General features: G+C 43.2%; 1 long non-coding RNA gene and 1 pseudogene across 1 annotated transcript; both read right to left on the bottom strand.

Moving 5' to 3' along the window:
- Window positions 1–205: 205 nt before the first annotated feature.
- Window positions 206–1956, bottom strand: LOC134092294 (uncharacterized). The gene is made up of 3 exons (XR_009940192.1): window positions 1708–1956; window positions 908–1151; window positions 206–412 (listed from the first exon to the last, which is right to left on the bottom strand). It is a non-coding gene; the product is annotated as an uncharacterized LOC134092294 (long non-coding RNA).
- A 10594-nt stretch (window positions 1957–12550) lies between these two features.
- On the bottom strand, window positions 12551–19350 carry LOC134092163 (putative nuclease HARBI1; annotated as a pseudogene).
- Between the last annotated feature and the right edge of the window lie 4978 nt (window positions 19351–24328).

A 24328-nucleotide genomic window follows, 5' to 3' on the forward strand; every position in this document is an offset into this window, starting at 1 on the left:
GTATGTCTAATTGTTCCAACAGCTAATGCCAGTCAAATTCCTTGTAGATATACTTGGCCAATACAAGCTCATTCTGATACTAAAACACACAAACTTGCTAGGTTTTCAAAAATATTTTTCAATAAAATATATTTCCATTTATTATAATCAAATTAAATAATCAAAGACAACAATTTCTGACTTGTGTAACAAACATTTACAAGACCATCAGAATCTATGCCTATATGAAATGCAATATAAGCATGAGGGATGAGGATGAGAGATCTCCATGTGCTCTTTTCAGGTGTCACATTGTTGTCCTCCACCAAGTCCATCCCTTCATGGTCCTTTACATGGCCTGATTAGATGACATGGAGTTGATCAGCTGTCTGCGGTGTCCTCCCCTCAGACCAATTGTACCTTTGTTCTCGTCCTGCATGTAAAATAATGAAACTCTTGTCATTAAATGGGTAGATGTACATAAAAAATACCACTATTTCTACCACTGTAGTAAGGACTGCTCTTCTAAAAAATCTGAAATGTGCACAGGTTGTCATTAAATGTGTATGCTTCTACACCACACTCATTTATCTGTCGCACACTCTCTCACACACACCCACAAAACAGACCGTGAATCTCCTCTCTCAGCCTCAGACTTGGATAATACAAGGCAGTACCATTTAACACCACACACGCTACATCCTCCTAATAATTTTACTAATGACATCATAGCAAAGTGTACCTGAGAAACTGCAACTAAGTGCCTTAATTAACCAAAAATATAAACATAATAATGTTAATGGTAGAACACGATGAAGAAAGGAAGCTGTTGTTTATCTTGACTTAAATTGATCCAGCTGAGGAAAGCACTTGTTCTTTGGAAGGAATTTAAATTTGTCTGCATGCAATATTGACACCGATCACATACCCTGTCTGTGTATAGTGTATTGTGCACACTGTGGTGGAGACTTGGGTCCATGTTGGGTCCATGTTGACTGGGCTGATTTGGTGATGAGGGGTGTCAGGCATCAGGGGAAAGGTGCTGAAGCAAGGAGCAGCAGCAGTAGCCTACAGGATCTTGAGGATGTTGAGGCGACGGGGCAGGGACCTTGAATCAGCAGACAGCTGTATCCCTCTTACTTCACCAGCCACTGACTCTTCTCTACCTACATCTAAAATAACAAAAAAGACAAAGAGGAAGCATAATATTTACTATATTGCTTTGTTTTATAATACAGACATAATTCATCACCTTAAACCATGATTCAATAAAGCATGGCACACTCACTGAGGGCTGACAGATTGACAGATTGAAGTATAGCCTACAAAACCAGTGTTGAGCTGAAGTCTGTATTGACACCACTTAATAATGTTGTGATTAGCACACCACCTATCAAGTTTGACAGATAGCTAGCAAACGATATATCTTCAAACTATGCTGTGTACTTCAACAGATTTATTTGGACAATACATTCTTAAAATAGGCAAACAAGACGTTGTCTTATTTTGCTCGACAAGAAAGAAAATGCAAAACTAACAAGTTTATCAATGATTACAGATCGCTATGTTACCTGCTAAGCAGCTGTAGCACTATTAGTAAACACACACGACACAACACTACGTACTGGCTGCTTGTCTTAATAGCCACTTTAGTGCTTCAAAAACGCAAAAATGCAAGGACAGTAAGACCATAAATGATAACAGTATGAGATGAAAAACCTTATTTACCAGAGTTGTTCCAAACGTTTTCCTTTTAGACAAGGTTAAGACGAACGATGTATGATGTATTCGCTGCTCCTCCAGAAGTGGCATCTCTCCGGGTAGTTAGAAACAAAATCCGTGCTGCAAATGTCTTAACAAGTCTTATCACTAAAAATGCTTATGACGTAAACGTTATAATGTTAACGTTATCAGAAAAGTTTCCAGTGAGAAAATGGGTCGCTGTATGGTGAAGATATTAAGACTTAATGCCAACGATACTCAGACACTGCCATCTGAAAGCATTAGAAAGCATTCTAGTCAAAAGTACTTTTGGTAGTAAAAATGGCGTCCATAAAACACGTGACCACCTCTGAACCAATCCTTGGCAGAACTGCTCTGAACATTCCAAACACAGTTGGTGGTACTCTCCACATATAGGGCACTAGATAAACCATATTCAGATCGCCATCACATGGCCATACCATGGCATTACATCACAAACAGATGTAATGCCAGATGTTTTCGATGTAATGGCATGGTATGGCCACTTGGTGGCGATCTGAATAGTCTAGTTTCAAATGTATGACAACCAAGAACAACAATGCATGCAGAGGTCTGCACTCTTTGAGTGCTTTTCTAGTTAATTAAAGCTTTCTTTAACAATTTGTCATACAGTGACACAAAAATTGACCATAAATTACCCTATAGTGAGATATTATTACCTGGTTTATTATACTCCAAAACCCGAAAAAAAACCTGTAAAGACCCTCCTGGCACGGCGCACATTATGTGTGGCCCAATTAGACGACAATTGTTTTTGAATCAGAAGATGTTCCTCTGTCCAGCAACAGTAAAACCATCCACCAAAGCCACTGCGAATGTGAGATAATGCCTCCTAAAAATGACCAATTTTAGAGGGATGAAAATTCTGCTTTCAGTGGTGCAGATAACCCCATAGTGCACCTTTTGGTCTTTAAAACTATTCTACCTAAGCTCTATATATGGAAACTTAAAGCTCATGTTCATATCTTTATCAGGATAATCAGGGTAGAAATGGCAATTTCAGTCATTTTCAGCCATGAATTGTTGGATTTTTGAGGTTCTCTGAGAGGGGCCCCAGAACTCCACAACAAAAAAGAGTTTGAGGGTTTTAAGTATATGGCTGTTCATAGTTCCACATACTTATCACATATACAAAGTATGAGCCGATTTTGCCGACCCCCATCTTCCTACCTCCTGCTGGTTTTGCCTGGTTTTCTCGTGCAATGACTCTTAAAGTGCACACAAACACACACATACTTATGTCGACAGACACACACAGCACAGTTACACACGAACACACACACGTGGATAGACACACACAGCACAGCTACACACACATGTACAGAGTGTATAACACTGGTAAAAAAATCTTTTGGTAAGAAATGTGTTGAGGAATCTTTTATGGAACTGATTGAGCCAAATCTGAGATTTACCAAATAGATATCGATGAGAATTGCTTGAGTTTACAAAGAGACCTCTCTGGCGCCTCAGCCTGAGTAAAGAATGAGACATATAAATGAGACAAAACTGAGCATTATTTAAAACATAGCTGAGATCTCATTAGTAGATTAAAGGGAGTCTACACTGAGCCCAACACGAGATTTACCAAAGAGACTTAAATGAGAATTTCTTGAGTTTACAAGGAGAGCTCTCTGGTGACTCAGCCTGAGTAAAATATGAGACATACAGATGGTACGGGTTGAGAATGCTCCTTTCTTTCCCGCACATCGGGACTCCCGAAGCATCGGGACTTTAATTAAAACGGCAACCGCAAGGGGGCAACATAAGACCGCCTTAATAAAAGGAAGGTTCGGCTCATACCGGAAAACACGGAAAAACCCGAAGACACCGCGCTGGTGACAAGCGGAGAAAAGAGACATCACGCTCGGCATGTCAGATTGCAGTTTCAGAGTTTTCGAATGTTTTACAGCGTACCTCACAGCTGGCTCTCTCACTCGACGTAGCCTATAACTCAGTCAGTCCAGCAGAGATGCCAGAGCAACGTTTTGGTCAATGGAGAGGGAGAGAAATGCTCCGCATATCCGTCTCATTTAATCCGTCTCATTTAATCATTAAAATGAAGGTGATGACTGGCGAAATTATAATCAAACGACGTTTCAATAAATCATTGTTGAAATTAATGAAAATGGTTTTAGAAGCCTTCAATTCAACCTGAAAGACTCGATATAGGCAACCTTAGATTAATTCATTAATTCATTACGGTTACAAGACCGCATTTCCGTGAATAGGCTATTATTGTCAAGGCGAAGACGAAAGAGATGGACAAGATGGACATTTAGGCTACATTTATGTTAGAAATGTGTAGGCCTATAGGCTATTTTAAAACGGAGGCATGTTAATTTTAACCGGCGACGCTGGGTAGCTTACCCAGCACTTTATCACAGATTTTGTCCCCACCACTTTTGATAACTGAAAATAAAACGTATTTAACAGAAATATCTTTAATAGGCCTACATGCCTATCATGTCACTTTACTTATAACCGTAGGCTACATGATTGGAGAAGATCGCGCATTTTGTAACATTATAACAATGGATGGTCAGATATGCGATAGGGCAGTGAGGGTGATTCATTGTAACCATCGACTAGTAGGCCTAGCTCCGCAAAAGAAGTTTCTAGCAACTTAGAATATGTGGATCTCGTTATGCATGTTCATGTTGATTCAGAGATAGACAGACTACCGTGGGCTACTGTGCGTCAATATAACAGCATTTTATCATGTGGTGAATTAATGACTAACGTCAGTTTAACATGTCAGAACTTTTGATCGGCGTTTCAAGTGCATGCCGCGAATAAATGAACTCGACTGACTGAATCCTTTATATTTCTTGGCTAAATGCGAAGAGATTGACACTCGAACTGTGGCGTAAATGGTTGAGGCATTTTAATCATACGTCAGCGACCGGGGTTCAAAACTTACTCTACGAACCTCCGGAACCCATTAAGACAAGAGGCATTATTTTATTAAAAAGTTTTGCGATTTTTTTATGATTGCGATGTCTGCTGAAAAGAAAAGTTAATATGTGAATTCGTGGTTCAGCGCGCACACACACACACACACACACACACACACACACACACACACACACACACACACACACACACACACACACACACACACACACACACACACACACACACACACACACACACATTTTTACATTTACATAATAGGGCTCGGGCACACGCCTTGCATTCTAGGAATATCGCCGCCATTTGGTAGCGCACTGAACGTAATATCCATTCATTCAGATGCACAAGACAAGAAGCAGAAATATAGTAGCGATTTATTCTTTTCCTCTTGCGATCGTGGGTTGCACTGTTACACCCCGCTACACAGCAACATACTACCAAGAAGGCAAAAACTAAGTAACAGGAACACACTAAAAGGCGGGAGTAAATCCATAGTAATCCATAGTAAACTAAGGAGTGAAGCTGCCAATGTGGCTGTGCCCGCGAAGTTTTGATGTCATGATCCCGACTCCCGAGCCCTAGTGTCAGGAAGTGTCTGTCGAGAGAGAGGGGGGAGGGAGGCAATCGTCCAATGCCGCATACAGGTAGGCTATAATGTCTAGTGAACTGGTTAGACAAGTGTGGGGGAGGGGGAATGATCGCACAAGACAATTGCTCTTCATGAAATGGGTAGTCTCACAGACGTTTGTCGATGTTTAAACGTAGCCTACTACATCACTTGCGAAATCGGACGTGGCACATAGAATTATTAGGCTACTGGATTTAATATAGCATAGACTTTGTTCATCCTATATTAGCCTATATTAAAATGTAATGTGCTGCGGGGAAGCATTGGGGAAGTCAATTTAAGTTGTCCTGTAACAATTTGCCTCTTATTATAAGAGTATGCAGCCACTACGCACATAATAGTCTAGGTTACGGGCGGATGCGAGCAACCCCATGCAAAAGAAGGCCTTAAGTTAACGGACTGAAGGCCTGTTTTACATGTCAAACATGCATTAAATCTAAGAAACGAAAAACACAAATATCATGTATTGTGTCGTAAACAGTTAATGACTTCGTGGCCACTATGCGCAACTGCATCGCGCAGTGAGCTGAAGGATAGGAGGACCGACACTTATTAACACAAAGCTTTGTAAAGCACTAACAACCACCCCTCAAAGTTCATTGTCCATAACTCAAAACAATAAGTATAAAAATCCGACAATCCAAAACGATAACGAGATCTCCCAGAAACGAAAAACAAGTTTGTTGAGTAGCCTAGTCCTTCCAACAATCTCAGCTTTTGCGTTTGTTAGATAAAAGGCATTCTGTCCTGCTGTATTCCAATGAGAAAAAATCATCCACAAGGTAGGCTAAGGGTCACGGTAATGCAGCATGCAGGAATCTATATACGCACAAAACGAATGAATGGATTATATCGGCCAAAACGAATGAATGGGTTGGGAGAGTCGTCTGGCTGTGTCAGCAGACTGCAGTCGGTCTCGAGGGGTTAAATAGCGCACGTACTTGAATTTTAATCTGAAGAAGACCAAATCAAATCAAAAAAGAAGGATTTCAAGTGTGCGAACCTTTTTCCATTTTTTTTTTATGATTTAGCCTACTCTTGTTCTGCACCTTGACCGGGGATGTGCACAAACTTTTTTACTACACTTGAATTTTAAACCAACTCTTCTCTAGCCTATATCCTATAGCCATACTTTAATAATCAGATGTTATGCTCATTTTTGTAGGCTACACCTCACCGGCAAGCACGCACGCAAATGCTGCTTTTGCACATCTACAATATTGGCCAGGCTATATAGAATAGGCTTTTAGGACTGTATTTTGCCTTCGTGCAACTTTAGTTGTGCTCAATCTAAATTATTGTCAGTAAGGATAGGTCATATTACCAAATGGCGAACCTCGAAAATTATTTAGGATATAGAGCCGTGTCCATTACGCATGCAGTTATTTTTTAGGCTATTGTTTTATTTGAGTGTTTTTGTCTACCATGGCAAACATAGTTGAAACGTTCGCTCTAAACTTAAGTATTTCCAATCGGCTTTCGCAAAACCGATGAGGTCCAGATCTCAGTGGCCTCAGCTGCCTACAGCCATGCATAGTAAGCCTAATGATAGCCTAATAGTTATGACATTAATAGCCTATTAATGACCTCATGTCGGAATGGCACGTTGTTTGAAAAAAAAAACTTAAATAGGCCTAGGCCTACCGCCGAGTGGGGATATGTCGGAATGAACAGCGGATACCAGCTGGGTTGTAAAACATTACTGTATTCGTTGATCTTATCGATGCAGTCCTTGCGGCCACTTCTCCCCATCGTAGGAAACTTTCTGTTTAGTGTTGACAACACAAAGGCCTTCACGTTGTGTGGCAGTGCTTGCTTGCCCTTCGATCCATCCCAGTTGGTGGTTTTGCACCTCTCCCTGAGTTATAGTCTATATTGTAAGCGCTTATATGCTCTAACCGCATAATAAAAGAAGCACCTGCAGCAGTGCTTATGGCAAGGCTATTAACACCTGTCACTGAGCTATGGACAAGCAGTTATGCTCGAAAATTATCATAATAACAGACACACCTAATTGTATGGCTCTATGTTTAAACACATCAAATTAGCAAGCATTTCCGCAGCAACGTTTGCTTTCTTTTTCTGTCGGTCCGAGGTTGCTTGGTCAATTGCGCAGCAAATTATCAGATCACCGGACCTAATTTCACCCCATGTCTCGCGGACCAGCAGCAGTCTCCACGTTTCGCGGCCCATAGTTTGAGAAACGCTGCATTAAAGTGTCATTGGGTTGTAGGCTATATGTTTAGTGATTTCTTTGTGTGTTTTTCATTGTAGCGTGTGTGCATTGAGTAGTTCCTTAAAATACGGAACAAAGAGCGTCCCGTAGCCTATCTGTTCATTACGGAAGAAGACTAACTATTACTTATATATTTCTTATAACGAAACGCGAAGAAAAAATACGAGGACTGACCATCTCGTTTCTCCGCGTTTCCCCCAATACCATGGCGACAAAGAGAAATAAATATGATTTGACATTTAAGCTGATTGCTGACAAATTTGCCACACAATTCGGGAGAAGCAGCGGACAGGAGCGCCACAAGCAAGCACTTCTAGCCCAAATTAACATGGCAACGTTGCCTATGACTAAAGTGTCTAAGTAGGCTAGTCCTACTAATATTACATTTGATTGGTAGCATGTTTGTAGCGCGCCAGTTTACCCATCCCCTACATCAAAACAGCTTAGAATCAATCAAAGAATCAGCTGTGTCGGCGTTAGGCTGTAGGCGATTTTCTATAACCATTTTCATTCATTTCAACAATGCTTCATTGAAACGTCGTTTGAATAATTTCGCCAGTCATCACCTTTATTGTAATGATTAAATGAGATTAAGGAGTCGACTATTGACGGATATGCGGTCTTCATCATTTTGAAATGCGGGATGAATCTTTCTGCCACCTGGTGGTTGTTTGGGTACATTGCCTTAGGCTCGAAAAAAATCGGCTTGACGGCCTGCGGGATCTCTTCGGGAGTCCCGCGGGAGAAGGTGCATTCTCAACCCGTACCCACTGTACAACATGGACAAAACTGAGCATTATTTGAGACCTAATTGAGATCTCATTTATAAATCAAAGGGAGTCTACACTGAGATAACATAACTCTTTGGCTCCCGAGACAAACCTGAGAAGCGTAAGACAAAGGCAATAATCTCATTTTTGTATCACTGTGATCTCATTATTGTCTAGGAGAAACAAATGAGAAACAAAAGAGATCTCATTCTAAGAATTTCTTTCCTCTGGGCAGTCTTACTCACTCCACAGCACACCCGAGACAAGTCAATTAAAACGTCAGACTATCGACATGTCCGTGTTGATAGAATAATTTTAGAAATAAAACTAACCTTGCAACTCAATAATTTAGTACATTTTGAGGGACTAGTTTCTCAATATCAATCCGCCACTGCCATACAGGGAACAAAGCAGGCTATTGCAATGCGATGCAAGGTTAGTTTTATTTCTATGTGCATCGATAGTCTGACGTTATAATTTATTTGTTTCGGGTGTTCTGTGGAGTGTTTTCAGTGGCAGGCTGGATGTTACTGTTGACTTGCGTTATTATTCAGAACAACAGTTTTAAATGTTGTTGCATTTAAAATTTGCACACCCCATTTTGAGAACCTTTGTATTAAATTCCAATGTTCATGTTATTTTCTTTATAGGGCAGTGAGACTCTTGTCCACCCACTTCATGATAAACAGTTACAAGTGTTCATGAACTTTTTGGCCTGCTTTGTGAAGGCTGAACACCTTAAACTCATACCCAGAACTCTGGCTACCCTGGAATTCGACAACAAGATGCTCCCATTGAGGGACATGTACATTGGACGTGAGGCTCACCGGTTTAGAGCAGCACATCCGCAACATCCTGTAAGTAATTTAAATTATTTATAGGGCCGGGACTTTAGCGCGTTAATTACGATTAATTAATTACACAAACATTAATGCGTTAAAAAAAATTTACTCATTTTAATCGTATGCCTATTTATTTTTGCACCGCGGAACGTTTCTCACTGGATGAGTTTCAGACGGACCGATTATACTGGAGCACCAAGTAACGCGCATGAGTTCGGTTCAGACAAAACAAACCACAGTGGCACAGTGAACATGAACAAAGACGCTGATGTGACCGCGTTGGTTGGCCCCGTGGATCGGAAATGTTGTTACAAAAAACGAACGGATGGAAGCGTAGATAAGAGCATGGTTGTGTGCAACCTATGCAACAAGGACGTATCACCGCAGGTATCACCTCAGTGCAAAACATAAAGCAGCTAGCTGCTAGCGTGGACAAAGTATTGTGATACTCCAGACACTTGAGGGAAACCTCTGAGCTTTATTTATTAAACAAATAGCAACCGAGTTGCTGTTACAGCCACAACTCACGCTTATAACAGTAATCCACCGCACCTAATTCCATGTCCAACTTTCATAGACCTAAAAGAAACTTCTTTCACACTCAGAACCGCATACAAGCATACACGCACACACGTAAACTCCGCCCCCCAGTTCCCCTTAAAGGGACACAACAATTTCATGAACTCAACTCAAGGTAACAGGTGACACAATTAACAGGATATCACATTATTATAGTTTACAGAAGGTCTACCTATCTATAGGCTACATGAATTTCTGAAAATGTACTATTTCTAAATATGGTATTGCTACACTTTATGGCAAAAATTGCACTGGTCTGTTGGACTTATTAATAAACAATATTTTTGTTGCTTAAGCTTAGGCCTATGTATTCAGTCATTATCCAATAGTAGGCTATACTAAAAATCCATGTGAAAAAAAATACTTCTCACTGTTCTCAGGTCATATATTTATATACAATTAAAATGCGATTAATTTCGATTAATTAATTACAAAGCCTCTAATTAATTAGATTAATTTTTTTAATCGAGTCCCAGCCCTAATTATTTAATGTAATTGCAATGACTACTGATAGCTTCAGCAAGGTCTGTATGACTGCATGGACAATTGTAAGTGCTGTCAATCTGTTTCAGCTGCTGAAGCCATTCCTGCAGGAAGTGTTGCAGGCATATACCACCTGTGGGAAATACCTGCAGAAAAAACTGCCTTTGGAAAGTGAAACGCTACAGTGTTTGTCAGCTGTAGATCCAATTGTCAGGGGGCATTCACAGACGAGCTTGAAATTAAAGAAGCTCACTGAAATGGTGGCTCACTTACTGCCAGAAGATTCAGACATCCCCTTGGAAATCTTACAGTACAATGTTGACCAGACGCTGCCAAGTTTCCAGGTTGGTGATGATGTCGTCAAATGGTGGGCCTCTATCTTTGACACAGGCAAATACCCAGGTCTGTGTCAAGCAGTAAAAGCTGCCTTGTCAGTTTTCCATGGTGCCTTGGTGGAATCCTCTTTTAGGGGGTATTCACACCTGCCTTGTTTAGTTCGATTAAAACAAACTCAAGTTCGTTTCTTGCTTGGTTCGGACCTTTTTGACTGGTGTGAATACAATCACTCGAACTCTAGTGCGGACCAAGCGGACCGAGACCCAGCTGAGGAGGTGGTCTCGGAGCGGTTCCTACCGAACCCTGGTGCGGTTCGTTTATGGTGTGAAAGCAGACCGACCTCGATCCGACCCAGTTACAGAAATCTACCTTTTTTGGATTTGACGAGCTCCCGTAGTTTTTGCGCATTATGGGAAATGTAGGATAGCTCCGTGACGCACAACAGCTGTAAGCAGCAGTGGGCTAACGCTTTTTTGCCAACAATAATTTGATTTTGCATCTCCTACCCGTTCCGTCTTCCGTAGGCCTGCTGTTAGCATGTTGGACACACATGAGAGCTCTTCTCAGCTGTTTTGTTGCACGTCTTCGTCGTTGCAAAATTACCAGCATGATATTGTTAAACTTGCATCAAACGGTCTTGACGCTCAAGCACTTCTGCAAAGCTGTAACTGTATAAACTATATTGCTAGGATAATAACGAGTACAGTACGCAAACATAGTATTTACGTGGGCCAACTTTGACTTTGGCTTCCTATTCTTTACCCCACCTACACGTTTACCAGCCAATGGTTGAACGACCTTAGCACATGTGCTTTTGTTTATAAATTCTGGTCCGGTTGCAATTAATCACGGTGTGAAAGCGAACCGCACTAAAAAAGAAAAAAAGAAAAAAAAATTGGTCCGGACCAAATAAGTGAACCAACGGACCTTCCTGGTGTGAATACGCCCTTAATCTCATGGGGAACATCATTGATCAAAAATCTACAAGCATGAACATCTCCACCTTCAGCGCTATCCAGACTGTTAAATATGCCTTGCTGTGCAAGAAGCAGAGTGGAGTAGAGATGTTCAGGCGGGGTGATGTGAAGTTTGGGGTGGTGGACAGGAAGCTGTGTGGGAACATCAGGTCTGCAGGAGCCCAGGACAAAGCCCAGCGTAAACAGAGACTGCTGGTGAAGGCCAAGAAGAGAGTGGAGTTTGGGTGCCAGGCATCCAGCAGTTCTGCAAAGAGGAGGGCAGAGGAAGTTGATAAGGAGACTGTTACTCGAGAGAGACACATGGCAAAGCAGAGGAAACTGGCCATGGAACGGCTTGTGCAGGCCAAAAAAAAGAAATGATTATCTTTCTACATGGTTGTGAGTGACCTGATTGTGACGTGATTTGTTCATTGATCTGTTCATTGATCTCACACAGTTGTCTGTTGTCTGTTGTAGAACTTTCTACATTTCAACATGATTGTGACCTGATGTTAGCCTGGAAAACCAGCGCCAACTGCTGGACGGCAAAATGTTTTGCCTGCATTTGGGTCTGGCCTCGGACCACTGTACATTTTGAAAACACTGCCCTGAATCTGGCAGGTGGCAACTAAACCAATCACAACGCAGAGATGTGTTTTGAATCAACGCGGGCGAGGCAGAGGGCTCTGGGGCGGGGTTTTGAGGGAGCGTTGGCCTATAGGCACAGACACGGTTTGAAAGACAACGGGTTGTGCTCATCAACAATGTTCCGTTGTATGCATTCATCGAGGCCAGACTAAATTAGACATCCAATCCATTTAGGCTGGTTTATCAGGCTAACCTGATGTGGTTTTTGTTCACATGTTTGTCTTGACCAAAGTTAATAAATATACTGTATATATTTTTAACCTGTTGTAGCCTGTTTTTACAGAGGCCGCGGGCGTGTGTGGAGTGGGCAGATGTGCGCCAAAGGCGGGGCGCGGGCCGGGGGTCCAAAAAGTTTGTCACCTTTTTCACACTTCTGAGTTTGCAGGTATGATTATCCACGTCTGCCGCAAGCAACTCTAACCTTTAAGCACCTCACTTCTACACACACGAACACAACGCTTGTGGGTTTCATTGTGTTTCATTGTAAATAAGTGTATTCTTGTGTGTTTGATTACTTCTTTGCCAATTGAAAATGTTATTGTTTTGTTATTTTTGTTTTTACTTGGAAAACTACAACTTTTGTCTTTTTCAATTTCACCTTTAGTGACCAATTTTCCACGAATTTCTCTAGAATATTCAGGCTATTTTGCAGGCTTACTTCATCTGGTGCTATAAGGACTAGAGAAGACATTCTACCTCTGGGCTCTACAGACCTGAAGTTCGCCTACAAAAAAGCTACCATCTTTGCCCATATAAGGAGATAAGGTATCTGACTATTTTTCCTATGGGAAATTAACATGGGGCTTTGGAATTTTCACACCTGTCAAACTCTCGCGGGATAACAAAATCGGAAATTCAGGTGTTTTCCTGAACACACTTTTGTCCTCTGCCTTCAAGAAGATACTGTGATCTCCGGTGCACCAAGGCGGTAGACTTTGATTTTTGCTGAGCTCAAAAGACTAATGACTGCGTGAAAAGTGAACATTGCGCTCAGCGCACAGTCAAAAGGGGTTGTCTTAATTTAGTTAATTAGTCGTGGATGTCTTTTGGGCGTAGCATGCAATAAACCAATTAGATTTCACACTCTCATTCCCTAAGCCTGGCGCATTGTTCCATGGCCTGTTGGTATTATCATGGCGGATTTACCTGGCTAAGCCTTCCCAAATGTTATGCTGGAAAATTGAGAAAATAATGTACACGATGTGTGAATATTATTTTCTAACACGGATAGTTCCGGTCCTTGATGATTGGCTGAATCGCGTTCGATACTTATAAGATCCAAAACAGACACCTTGAACACATTTTCTTAATGCGCTACCACAACTTGCACAAAAGTGAAACTAGCTTTGTGTTGATTGCATGACAACCATAACCTGACTCTCGCCAGATCCTTAGTTCGCTGAGCTTCACACAAGGATCTGGGACTTCTAGATAGGAGACGTGTTTCTGAAAGCGGGGCCTTGTAAAACATCCTTGCATGTGATTTGATAAAACACTTGTCCGTTATCTTGAATGACGTGCTAGGCTACTTCAAGCTCTTGCCAAACCCGGTCGGAGGAAGAGTGAAAACATCCTTGCCACCAATAAATGTCTTCAAAACCATTCTCTGTTCATCTTTTAAAGAATGAATACTCGATAGATTGGACAAAACGGTTGAAATAGCAGAATCAATGTCAGCACAAGACTCCTCGCTGCGTGCCGCCATTGTTGTTTGAATCAAACACTCGCTTCGGCGCTCCTGATTGGTTCATCATTTTTTGCTCCCTGGAAGGAGTTCGGATTTCCCTCGAGCCCAGACCCTTGCAGGGTTGCCAACTCTCACGCTCCCGCCGTGACACTCAAGATTTCAGCATCAATCTCACGCTCTCACGCAGACACAAGAAATGTCACGCCAAAATCCATTCTTCTTTTTCTTCCACCCGTTCATAATCAGTTGGTGACTAGACCACAGCAGAGCATATTGTAGACAGAAGACGAACTTAAGGCATGTATAGGCTCTTTAGATCAATAGCAGGTATAGGTCTAATATCTGTCTACAACGTTCTCAGCGCAGAGAAATTATTTGCGGCGGGCGAAGTGCAAAATGCGTACCATTCGTTTCTGTCGGATTGCTCACGAAGTTCGCACTGATATGACTGACACTTGACAGAGCGCGATCTTTCTGATGGCGGCCTATTATTATTAGGCTACATTAATGCAATTAATTTCTGTAATAAACCATTCCCGAGTAGCCTATTCCAGTTTTTAAATTGCAATAGGCCCACATTTCTACTTGTTCTCCAACTTCTGGCAGTATGCCACTGACCGTAACAAAGGTGGTTTAGTTATGTCCGCTTTGTTAACTTGACAGCGAGCGAAGATATTCTATTCTGTCAAAAGTAGGGCCAAAAGTAGAGCTATTCAACATTCTCAACAATTACCCTAGTCTACCTGGCAGAATATGACATCAAATTGGAAAACTGTGAGGGACTCGGATGGCGCACAGACGTCCGTGATAGAGGAGGATAGCGCCCGATTCGCAACGGACGTAGGCCTACTGTTTCATTCATAGGGAAGCACTCGCGTCAGGGCCTGACCTGACTAAGATTTTGAACGAGGTTGTGCTTCATTTAGCATAACAAAACGGTAGCCCATTGTTGGCCCTTTTTTGGAAATCAGCTTTTTTTGAAGCAAGGATGACAAAAACTGACGATATTGGTCATTGATTTAGATTTTTATTTTCTCTATTTCTGAACTGGTATTTAGGCCTATCTGTAGCCTAACTGTTATTTGTTGCTGAGGTATATTTAGCAAGTGACGTTATGTCAATAAATTTGACAATTTTGAGCTTGACCTAGGCTACTACTTTTTTAGAGTGATGATGGACAGGTGGGGCTCGAGAAAGCCCCCTTGATCAAAGTGGGGAATGAAAGAAAAAGTTTGAGAACCACTGCAGGCTATGAAGCGCCCCAAAATAAATAACTAGGCTATACTGCTCTATCACTTGTTTAGTTTTTTTTCTTTTTTTTTTTACTAGAAAACAAGCATTAGCATCCCAAATCAAATCAAGAAATATTACAATTCTTCACTGATTGTCAATATCAAAACAATTGTGACACATTATGTATTTTTCACTGGCTATGGCTCCTAACTGATGCATGAGATAGATAGACCTAAATATATGGATGGATAGATGGATAGATAGCCTACAGAACATCTATGGGTGCTTTCACACCAACATCGTTTGGTCCGCACCAAACGGTCCATTCGTACCAAAACCTCTTAGTTTGGTTCGTTTTCGTTGGTGTGAAAGCATTAATCGCACTCGGGTGCGCACTAAAACAAGCGGACCGAGACCTCCAAAAGGAGGAGGTCTCGGTCCGCTTGACTCCGCACCAAAAGTAGACCTCTGGTGCGGTCCCTCTGGTGAGAACGCGAACTGGGGTCCAAACCATAGACTGTAGGTCAAAATAGTGAGTCAAAATTGGCGCCGATTTCTACCGGAAGATAAACATTGAGAAAAAAATAAATCAGACTAATTTTGGTTCGTTTTCTGGTGTGAAAGCGGACCTCACTGGAGTCTATATGCTACATAATAACAATTTCACTGCCTGAAGCGGACCAAATAATCGAATTAGTGGTGTGAAAGCGCCCTATGATTCTGTAAATAGCTATATTGTATTGGATGAGAGTTGTATATGTCTACAACACCATTAAATGACATTGAGAAACCCATACTGGTATATTATATTCACCTGTGTAACAACCACATGTTAGTGTTGTGGTCTAGGCTATGGGCCCGTGTGTCTGGCAAGGGGCCTGCACTTAAAGATTGTGCTGATACCTTTTGCACCCATTTTTTTGGGTGGCCCTCAAAATACAACTCCCCCCCCCGCCCCAACTTCACAAAATCCCACTCCAGCCAAACACCCAAAGTTGGCAACCCTGCCCTTGTGTCGAGCTTAGCGAAACGCCTCTGGTGGAGCATGGCGGAACTACAAGGGTCTGGCGAGAGTCAGGCTATGACAACCATTTATCTGGAGGAAATTACACTGATTTTAGAACAGCTAAGGGTGTTTGTTATGGCCCATGATAAGCTCTGAACATGGAATAAAAGACCACAGAGACGGAGTATCAAAAGAGGGGTAGTTTATTTGGTAAACCTCGCAAAAATTGTCAAGATTGGCCAAAAGGCCCAAAAATAGCGATCCCTCACCGGGCGCAATATTGAAAAACAGACGAAAAATGTGATGGCACTGGCCACGAGCCGGAGTCACAATCCTCATCTGTTAGAGAGACAAGCAGCAGGTGAGCTTAAGTATGCTGCGCCAGGTGCACCTGATTGAGTAGCTAACCTGTGGGCACACGAAAAAAGGTGAAAATACAAGGCATACCTGCACCAGCAGGGGGAGCCAAAATTCAGATGTACCAAATTACAGGGGTTCGTAACAGTGTTTTTAGGCACTAGCCTACGGTCTCTCGGGGCTTATTGCTTAATACATTGATGATTTCAGAATGAACACAGCAGTCGCAGCAGTAGCCAGAAGCCAGTTCTCTTTTGATCATTATCATCAGGCCCACATTCGTATACGCATTCAACGAGAGAAAATTACCCTTGTGTGTGTGAGTGTATTCACACCAAATTGGCATACTATACCGTACCATCCCAAATATGCACAACATCCCATTAGCTGCCTGCCATCAGGCTATTTACAATTTTCTATTTGAGGTAAAGTCAGTTTCTCCAAGCGCTGGTTGACCCGCCTCCTTTAAGTGCCGCGATTTGCTACTGGTCGATGTCAGAAAGCGGTTTGCCGAGTTTCAACCAATAACAACACTCTTTCCTCTGCCTTGAACACGCCTCAACCCTGAGCCGTTGGAGCTGCTCAAAGTTGATTGGTTCTCGACCAAAGTGGGCAGTTCCGCAGATTTCGGGAACTCAGAAATCCTTCCCGATTAGCAGTTGATCAGACCAGCGACAGCAAAAGCCGAAAGTGTTACGTCACTGGGAGGGCGTGCCAGGCTAACGTCGAGGTAGCTTTTGTCCCATGACTTATACTGCGTTCATGCAGCTCGGAACCTCGGACACCCGCCTTTAAAAAGTCCCGACCTCCGAAAAAAGTGTGTTAATGAGATCAGTTCGGAAAATAAATACAGGAAACGCATAAATAAGTTATTACAACTGCTTAGTATGGTTGAGCAAGAAGGAAAATGTCTTGGGCGAGTGTCTCCATCTATGTTGTTAATTTAGTGACAAATTACCCTGCCTATTCGTAAGGACAGTGAAATTCACATCTTGTGTTGTTGCAAGGGAGGCCGTCGTGGTTGGAGAATATGATAGTGACGTCAAGTCGGACACCTCGGGGCACAAAACTTCCGCACGAGTCTCCGAGCAAAAAATCCAACCCAACCTAGCGTTCATGTCATTTTTCCGCTATCGGAGGTCAGAAATTTCCGAAGGTCCGATGTGCATGAACGCACTAATAGTCCATTTGGCAAATATTTCCGTCCATTGTATTTTTTGGCAATCAAGCAAAATATTTATTACAGAGAATGTAACAAAAATAACAAAAAAACTCTCCTCGAGAGGGAAAAAGGAAAATGAAAAGGGGGAAAAAAGAAAAAAAAACGTACAAATTAAACATCTACCGTAATTTCGACTATTAGCCGCGGCTTGTACATTGATTTTGCTAAATTTCTTCAGCTATGAGGTTAATACACGGGGACAGTTAATATGGTATCAATATGGTTTTGTTTCTTTTAACTTGCATAAAATACTGTCCCGCGGCTTATACACAATGCGGCTTATAAGAGGGAAATTACTGTACCCAAAAAACTGAGTAGTGATGGCCTGCCTCACTGCCATCCCTGAGGGATGGTCCAAGGTAATCGGGTCCACTACATCATCTGCCACCAGTGGCACATGGGGACCTCTCTCCTTCCGGATGGTGGCGATGTTGTGGAGCACCACGCACGCAGTGACGATCTCACTGGCCCTCTCTGGCTTCACCCGCAGGCCCCGGCGGAGGCAGTTGAAGCGGGCCTTCATGACCCCAAAAGTCATTTCAATACGGACCCTACAGGTGCTTAGGGCCCGATTGAATCGGGCCTCTGCAGGGTTGTGTGGGTCCGCATATGGTGTCATGAGAAATGGCATGCACGGATACCCTCTGTCCCCTACTAAAATGCCATCATAACTTCCTATTATGAAGAGAATAATATGATCAGTGCCTTAATCAACATTTACAGTTAGTGTTCTTGGGTATTGAGCCACACCTTGTTGAAAGTGTTGAGCTAGGCTTGACTCCCGGAAGATGCGCGCATCATGGACCGACCCAGGCCATTTAGCATCCACACTCAAGTCATCTGAAAACGGCATCTCTGTTAGACCAGATGAAGCACCATTACAAAGTTCAAGTAGGCTACACCTGCTGCATGCAACTCCACACATGATGTAGCCCAGTTAATTCTGTACCAGCACATTGATGCTGTGGGTTGACTTCCTGTTAACGAAATCGGCCTCATGTTCCCCTAACGGTGCACTTATTAGGGCGTGAGTGCAATCAATTGCACCTATGAGTTTGGGGAATCCTATGGATTAAATAATTATCGGCTACAAATGTAATCGTATAATACACCACATTGGACATGATTCCATAACATTCCATGACAATTAATTCGTTGTTTTTCAGTTAGGATATTAGGTTATATGTCAGACGTGGAACGCGAACCCGGCATGCCATATTTCCAGTCCGACACGCTACCACTACTCCACAGGCTGGTTATGCTCAATGAGGTGCTTTTTACCTGAAAGTTGGTAAAGCCGTCTTTCACAGTTTGTATCGGCAAGAAACTAGGAAATGCCACAAACATGTTTAATAGTGTATTTAGCGCAACAACTATTTTTCAGATGGCTCGACAGGCAGTGTTTTTGGTGATGTGTTCCGCATCACCAACTGCATGCAAATATGTACCCGTGGCAAAAAAAACGCAGTAACACACAGACACACTGTGCAACAGTAAGCGCACGGCTTCTTTTTGTAGAATTGCCTACATAAGGTTCAACAAGCACGATAAAATAACGAATACCGTCTGATGAGAACCTGTATCTCTCAGAGAATATCGTCAGGCAATGCCAAGGGATCGGAGCGATCCCGAAAAACCCTTTGTCTCCGTAGATACCCCTGAACTATCGTGCGCCTAGCTCAACGGGAATGCCCACAAATGGTGATGCCATTGTGAAAGGAGGGGCTAGGAGGCGGCGCTCAGCTTTATGGGCGATCTAATCCAAAACCTCCTCCCGACCAGGTTTGATTGCGAGCATAAAATACCATGGTGATATAGCGATGCTAAAACAGAGCCACTTTCGTGTCAAAGCATACCCTGGCTTTGAGCGCAACATACCTCGCTAACCCACTAATCGAGATTCGTAGTACACCCCACTGGTGTGCGGATCTTGATGTTGTCACACCATCTGTTGTTGACGTATGCAGATCCCACTACCTCTCACTTTGCCTGACTGACGGGTCCTGTCCGCCCTTACGATGGTGAAGTGATCAAGACTGACCTCAGGCTCTGGGACCTCATCGTCCAGCCAGGTTTCAGTGAGCGCGATGATGCAGGCATCCCTGTAGCCTCTCTCCATTGAGCACTTGGCGTACAGCAGGTCCATTTTGTTCCTGAGCGAATGGACGTTCGCTAATATGATGGAAGGGAGAGGGGGCTTGAAGGGACGCTTCCGGAGTCTGGTTCTTACGCCTCCTCGCCTTGGTTTAATCTCCGGTGGGAGTGCGACTGGTGTTTTTTGCTGGCAGAGTGCAGAGGATCGGAGCTGAAGGAGATCCGCCCGGCTGTAGGTGAGTGGTCTTTGGTCGCTAGTTAGTAATGCCAGCACCAGGTTGTTGTGAATAATCCACGATGTTAAAGGGATAGTTCGGATTTTAAGACACGAAGTTGTATGGGTTCCCTGTCAGCAACGTAGTGCATCAGCACTGACTTACCCCCGACAGCGTCCTGTGAGCCGAGATCCAGCCGGTTTTAGATCGTTTTTGATGCTGAAGAAAGTAGTCCGGCAAGTTTCTGGGGTCACGAAAGTAAAGTGTTTTTCTTCTCAAAACCATATGCGTTCAACAGAGTGATATATTTGCACCACAAAAACGTTGTCCAGGAAAAATTCAAACCTCGTTATCACTTACTTATTTTTCGCGATTCCTATCACTGCGCGCTACTGACAGCTGGACAACGTTTTTGTGGTGCAAATATATCACTCTGTTGAACGCATATGGTTTTGAGAAGAAAAACACTTTACTTTCGTGACCCCAGAAACTTGCTGAAGAAAATAGTCCGGCATCAAAAACGATCAGAAACCGGCTGGATCTCGGCTCACAGGACGCTGTCGGGGGTAAGTCAGTGCTGATGCACTATGTTGCTGACAGGGAACCCATACAACTTCGTGTCTTAAAATCCGAACTATCCCTTTAAGAGCGCGATTGCTATGAGTCTGTATAGATCCAGATCCCTCATTCTTGACAATCCGTAGAGATGACGGGTGGATAGACGTAGACACTTGTGAGAACTTCACGAGACAAACACTAGACACACTGTGCAAACAAGCCGACAGTAGACAGAGACATGACGCCACCATGGAACATTGACTGTGTCGTCGCAGCAGAGCATACGCCGTTCAGTAAAGGCATGGTTGTTGGTCGGCCACTATGGGGGCATTGAATATTTCCAGTTACGACCCCCGGAGCCGCAGCCATTGTTTTCAGATTTTTTTTTTTCTCCCGCCTCTGTGGACAACGGAAGCTTCTGATTTGCTGAAATCCCGCTCCCACACCTGATGAACTGGTTCCAACTCAGCACCCACTTTGAGCTGGTCCACAAATAAGCACCAGTTTTCCTGGCCCAGAGCCAGGTTATTTTGAGTGGAAAAACAAAGAACCAGTTCCAGACTTGGCACTGGCTCCGAACCAGCACCAGAACCGCGTCGGTGGAAAAGGGGTAACAGTGATTTAGTCTCCCTACCATGAATACTTGGCCTAATCCACCCAATCAGCAGGCTACACAGGGTGATGAGATGCTGCACAAATCTAACTACAAACAAATATTAACAGACAAGTTAAAGCAAAAAGCAGAGTCCGTCCTGACTTCAGCACAAGGGTCCAGGGGCGGACGGCATCGGCTGGGGCACGGTTGAATTGGCACGGCTATAACAAAAGAACAGAATCGCACCCTTCAATCAAACCTCTCTGATCAGAGAGCACATAGCCAACACCCTGACACACAGCCAACTACACTGATATCGATACATACCGGAGCGTTGCACCCTACAGTCCCAGCAATGCAGAGCACAGCGCGGACTGGGAACCTACCAGGAGTGGACCGAAAAGGCCACAGTCCTGCACAATAACACTAGGTCATTCCCTCATTTCACACTATTAAACATTACAAACCAAACACCACATAAAGCATCATACCTGCACCACCTTCCGAGCTTGGGAGGAAGGCAGGTTTGGTAAGCAGTAGAGATGCGCGGATGGCGGTTACAGCCGCGGACTCCGCGGTTAAACCGCGGATCGGGCGGATGACCTTACAAAAAATAATATTTTAATTAGATTCGGGCGGGTGGCGGTTGAACCGATCAAATGAAAAAAATATATATAAGCTACATTGTTAAATACTGTTACTTACATCCGATAAAAACATGCACACTTTTCTCATCAGGCAGTAATTTGGTCTAGTTGTGTCTATGCAGTGTATGCTGCTTTGTTTACTATCAGAGATGGCAAAGCCGCCAGTGAATGTGCGTGACAAACTCAAAGGTAACAACAAGTTTAATTAAGTTGCCTATGTAGCCTATGTTTTCGTCTGCAGTGTGCAATAAGAAAGTAGAAGTTAACTTGTAGCCTATGTAAGGCCTGCTGATATGGATTGCACTGTCTGCCTGGAAAAGACGTGCACTCGTGCAATCAAAATTAACGGGAGTCTTCAGAACAGGCTCGTCCTAGTCTTCACCCTGACAAGCTGCATAGAGTTAATTGGCCTGTAATGCGAATGGCTTGTTGTTATTCTATTCGGACTTTCTTTCTTTTTGTATAAAGAATAAAGTGTAATTGCCATTAATTAGACTAAATAGCTGCATCTTTCTAGAACAAGAGCTTTCTCGCGTCGCATCAGCGTCTTGGATCACCCATAGACCTTTAAACAGAGATCTTTGCTTTAAACAAAGAGCGGATGGCGGGCGGGTGCGGTTCTGAAAAAAACATAAAAAACGTAGGTGCGGATGGATGGCGGACGGATGATGAGTTGTATGATGCGGTCGCGGATAGATTAATAGTCCATCCGCGCATCTCTAGTAAGCAGTCACTCACAAAAAGGCCCTCTGACAGGTGGCATCAATTTACCCCTTTTGTAACCAGGGCATACTAATTGGACTGAACCAACAGGTGCAGGGGGAACCAAACACAGGGGAGCAGAATCAATCCTGCTACATAGGGAACAGAATATTTGCCTATGTTGCTGCAGATGCATATCCCTCTGTAGTTATTAGGACCTTGCCTGTCACCGCTCTTAAAAAGTGAGACCCTTGCTCCATAATTACAAGGAAAATGCTCAAATGAGTTTAAGAATGGCTCTTTAGAAGGTGGGGTCTGTGTTAATGACCATTTCATTCAGTATGTTGTCAAACCCACAGGCCATTTTGGGATACAGGGATTTGAAATGATCTATCATATATGTCCCTTTTGTATTGATAACTCCTCTTTGTTTTTGTTTTGAAATGTTTTCCAGTGTTCCCAGAAATTATTATGTGTATGTTGTGCTAAAAAGGCTTTGTAAACAAAAACAACCAAATTGATGTTATTAAAGATGAACTAAAGCTTCATTCTGAAAAGTTTTATTGTTCTGTTTGACTCTGTATTAACCATCAGATGTTGATGGAAGGGCCAGGGTCTGACTGACTGTTGACTGGTGACTGACTTATGTTCTAACACATGACGCCTTACACAAAACAGTTATGAAAGAGTGAAAAGCCTGAAGCCCTCTTAGCTAAACAATGGCAATATTTGGTGATATTTACTGTATGTACACTGATTATGCTATTTCCATGTTCTTAATATTATTTTAATGACACCATTTGCCATTACTTAGTTTTTTTGTTGTTATTTGTTCAATAACTATAGGCGAGTTCATGATGGCTGCACAGCACAAGAACTGCACAGCACAAGATGCACGTGGTTAAAAATCTGTCCACGATGGTCTAGATGGGTGTGTTTACGTCTCGGCAGTCGATATCACATGTCCTCAACTTATCGCGGGAGCAAGGCGGGGCAAGGCGGCTGCTGAGCAGCGGCGCAGCAGCTCTCTAGGTACTGCAGCGCACATGAGCCTAGACCCTGCCTTCATGACGTCAGGACTTTGCCCTAATTGGGTTTTACATCCCTGACGTATGTGCAGGTGTTTAGATGCCTCTTCATATCCACAAGGGTCCATGCCTCATGTTTCGTCACATGGTCACGTCTAGACTACGGGAAGTAGAGAGTGAACAACTTCATTGCAGCGTTTGTATCCCCTCCCCTGCTGTCACCGGCAGCTCTCGCCGCTGCAAGAGGTCATTTGGAGTTGAACTTGAACGCGCCTAATATCAATAGTGTGAAGAAACAAGCAACACCAGGCCCTTACCACAAGAAGATGATTTGTTTAGCGTTATCCTATTGCGTGGAGAGGGAAGGTTACGCATCCTGCTACTTGAAAACAAGAAGATGATTCGTTTAGCGTTATCCTATTGCGGGGAGGGAATTTGAAAGACAACTGTTTATCCCACCCCTCCGATTGAGCCCTGTCTACAGTAGCCCCTTTCAGACCGTCGGGCCAAAGCCGAGCTAGCCAGGCCGTGCCAGGGCTAATTGCTTTCACACCTCTTGGCGGGTGCTAACTGCGGGCCAAATCGGGGCTACTAGCCCCTGATTTCTGGCCCAACAAAATCGTTGGGCCAGTCGGGACTACAGTCGGGCCAGAGGCGGCGTCAAGGTGAAGGCGGAGTCAACCCGTGGCTGTGTGTGGAGTCCACAAACATTGCACATGGAATTTAGACATAACGTTACATCCACATAGATATTTGCCTGTCAGTAGGCTAACTCTGTCCAGAGATCACCATGTAGCACAGTAAAAAGTGAACTAATAACTAACATAGCGTCCCACTAATTTAGGCTATT

This window comes from Sardina pilchardus, chromosome 9, assembly GCF_963854185.1.
Source record: "Sardina pilchardus chromosome 9, fSarPil1.1, whole genome shotgun sequence".
Taxonomy (NCBI): Eukaryota; Metazoa; Chordata; class Actinopteri; order Clupeiformes; family Clupeidae; genus Sardina; species Sardina pilchardus.